This window comes from Poecilia formosa, unplaced genomic scaffold (assembly GCF_000485575.1).
Source record: "Poecilia formosa unplaced genomic scaffold, Poecilia_formosa-5.1.2 Scaffold273, whole genome shotgun sequence".
Taxonomy (NCBI): domain Eukaryota; kingdom Metazoa; phylum Chordata; class Actinopteri; order Cyprinodontiformes; family Poeciliidae; genus Poecilia; species Poecilia formosa.
In genome coordinates this window covers 846,682-850,048 of record NW_006800212.1, presented here as the reverse complement: position 1 = coordinate 850,048, position 3,367 = coordinate 846,682, and the positions used below count along the sequence as shown (strand labels likewise).

The 3,367-nt window shown below is 35.3% G+C and overlaps 2 long non-coding RNA genes across 2 annotated transcripts in view; both read left to right on the top strand.

Annotated features, from left to right (window-relative positions):
* LOC107838531 (uncharacterized) overlaps nucleotides 1-3,367 on the top strand; it is a 15,081-nt gene that overhangs the window by 11,267 nt on the left and 447 nt on the right. Inside the window, exon 2 of the long non-coding RNA XR_001664616.1 lies at nucleotides 3,330-3,333. This is a non-coding gene — a long non-coding RNA (uncharacterized LOC107838531). The remainder of the gene's footprint in view (nucleotides 1-3,329; nucleotides 3,334-3,367) is intronic.
* LOC107838530 (uncharacterized) lies at nucleotides 21-2,836 on the top strand. Its single transcript, XR_001664615.1, has 3 exons — nucleotides 21-197; nucleotides 449-536; nucleotides 2,758-2,836. It is a non-coding gene; the product is annotated as an uncharacterized LOC107838530 (long non-coding RNA).

Below are 3,367 nucleotides of genomic sequence, written 5' to 3'. Positions count from 1 at the left end.
TTTTGTTCTCTGTTTTCAGGGAAGAACACATTTGAATCCAGGACAATGCTGGGCCTTTGCAGATTTTCCAGGACGTTTAGACATTGCTCTGTCCCACAAAGCCAACATAACGCATGTGTCCCTGGGACATATTACAAAGATGGTATCCCCCACTTCCTCAATATCTAGTGCCCCTAGAGAATTTTCTGTCTATGTAAGTCAAGTAAAATGAGTGTCAAAACTGTGAAACATATATATCCACCTGTAGTATATTTTAGCCTTTAAAATGTGATAGCAATGATTCAGTAGGAAATCATTTGATCACATCCTAAACTATTCAAACCTTCTGTTTGCACTAATGAATTTTCTGCTCATCTCAGGATCTGATATGTTTTTAGAGACACCAACTTTCACATATATAGAAAGAACAAGATAATGAACTGCATTTCTATCTAATTTTGTCTCAGAGAAAGAAGCATTTAGAAGATGAGGAAACTTATTTGGGAACTTTCCTGTATGATCAAGATGGAGACCAATTACAGACCTTCAAACTTCCTGTAAATATGTCAAATTTATATTTTATTAACCAAATACAGTTATTACAGAAGCCCAGAGTGACTGACCCTGTTATAAATATTGAGCATCTTTCCTAACATACAACCATAGGTTTCTTTACTGGGTATTACTAGCATTCAATATAAAAAACCCACTTTAAATAAAATGGCAGATACAGTATTATTGTTCATTCAAAATGCTCCAATTAAAATGTCTATTTAAACCATAAAATATTATGTTAATTCTGCACTTCCAGAGGTGTTGAGTGAGAATGTAACTGATAGATAGCATTGAAAAATTATGAGTCAAGTTTGTAGCAATTATGTTGTCTAGACCAATGTTTTTCAACCTTTTTTGAGCCAAGGTACATTGTTTTAATTGAAAGAAATCACAAGGCACACCACCAACCAAAAATGTAAACAAAGATACTCTGTAGCTGCCTATATTGCATATATAGTCATTCTTGTCAGTGTCTTGAATAGGAATCAAACACAAAATTTATTTTTATATTGTCAATTTCTTATTTCAAATTGCATTCAACATGTCCACTTCAAAATGTATGAATGTAGTAACATTCATGCATCACTAATTCTCTTGTTTTAGTGTAAAATGCTCTGTACCTACTACCACTCATCCATCCATCCATCCATCCATCCATCCATCCATCCATTTTCTTTACACCCTTGCCCCTTACTGGGGTCGGGAGGGTTGCTGGTGCCTAATTACAATTTTGTAATTACGTTACACAATTAGGCCACTAGTCACTACTACAGCAGAGACACTCAAAGATGGCATTATTTGCACATAATTTGTTTTCAAAAAATATTTTAAGACCAATTACTGTATTTTCTGGACTATGAGTGCACCATACTATAAACCGTACCTTCAAAATTTTTGAAAACCCCTTCTCCCTGGAAACTTACATATATCAGCCGCACCGGGCTACAAGGCCGCTGGTATCTCTGCCGCTCTCGGTTTCCCATAAGGACCAGCAGAGGGCTGCATTCTAATAACTACTGGATATATTAAGGACGCAGTTCTCCGTCTCCAAATCGGTTTTGTTCACGGCGAGTTTACGTGCAGCGTCTTTATTTCCCTCATGTACTGCCAGATCGATACTCCTCAACTTAGAAGCTGCATCATATGAGTTTGAAAACTTTTCTCCGTCATGCCTGCTGCTAAAATGTGCTTGTTTTTTTTCATATAATTTTATTTCAAACAATTAACATGAACATACATATGGACGTTAACTCAATGACAAATATTAAAAGATAATAATAATAAAAACAAATAAAGAATAATTACAGACATTCAGTCTCGCGAGACAAAAGTATATATTGGTAAAATAAAACGTTTTGTACTTTTTCAGTTATAGTTTTCATAAGAAAGTGTTCTAGGATTTGCTTGTTCTAAATGAAACTTAGCGCGTTCTTCTTTGATTTCCAATTTTGACTTCCAATGATTCACTTCCTGCTAAAGAGCCCCCTGGTGGTTTTTTGGCCATCATTTAAGGAGGAATTTTTTTTTTCTTGGCATAAATCTCATTAATAAGATTTTCATTATGTCTTATTAATAAGACTTTTATTGTGTCCTGACAACAAAAAAGCTAACCTTTCATTGTTACGGAGTGGAAGCTTCTTCAATCAGGACAGAGACTCTGATTTCTTTGACTGAACATTTCTGTTCACTTTTTATTGAGGAGAAACAGCAACAGCTGTTCGTTACCTAGCAACCAAAATCAACAGAAGCAAGACAGTGACAAAATACAGAACCAGATCCTGTTAAGCATTCTTCAAAATAAAAGACTTCCCCTATCCAAATAAATCATGCCTCGCACTTAAATATGTTTCACTTCAGCTTTTGCAATTATATACAATCATGTTAAATTTAGTTAATAATAATGTAAATTATGCTTAATGTACAATTGTAAATAAGTCACTTATAATGCAAATTTTACTTTACATATACAGTATGTGTAAAAAAAGTCACAACACAATAAGTTTTGTTGTCACAGTGTCACAACATAACATTTTGTTTTCTGGTTAGAAAAATATCAGTATAATTGCCTTGCTCGAGAAAAACTATGCAAAGTATATTTACAGCAAGACCAGTTTCACTAGGCTTCCATGCACTTTAAGACGGATCTCCTTTGTTTCTGCTGTCTGTTTGTAACTATGGCTTATCAGTCTAACCTCCCTAATTTGTATCTCTCTTGGTTTACAGGATGAGAACGTTGGTTCCTATGGCTTTGTGACTCTAAAGGTAAATAGTAACTGGGGTAATCCAGATTACACCTGCCTTTGTCATGTCATGTTATTTTTTANGTAATCCAGATTACACCTGCCTTTGTCATGTCATGTTATTTTTTAGGCTTAAGAGACAAAAGTTGGAAAAAGATCAATTCTCTTCGCGTTTAAATAACACAAAACAGCGTAAAAAGACCTCCACACAAGACCTTGTTTATTTACTTATTTTTACACCTGCCTTTGTCATGTCAAAGTGCATGGAGAACTAGCTCTATGAATCACAACACAGAGGAAAGGGGTAAGAGCTGTTGCCTTGCAGTAAAGAGATTCTGGGTGCTCCGGCTTAACTCCCACAGTAAAACCATCACTGTTAGGTTTATTTGGTCTGTCCAAATTCTCATTTGTGAGTGTGTACAACTAATATTGTAACTAAATCTGTCTTTCTTCTTTCAGAGGTTTGCTGACATGATTGTGTTTGTTGTATTTTTTATTATTTATTTTTGCCCTCTTGAAGCCAGCCAGCCTCGGCAGATGGCTGCTCATCCTGAGCCTGGTTCTGCTGGAGGTTTCTCCTTTTAAAGGGAGTT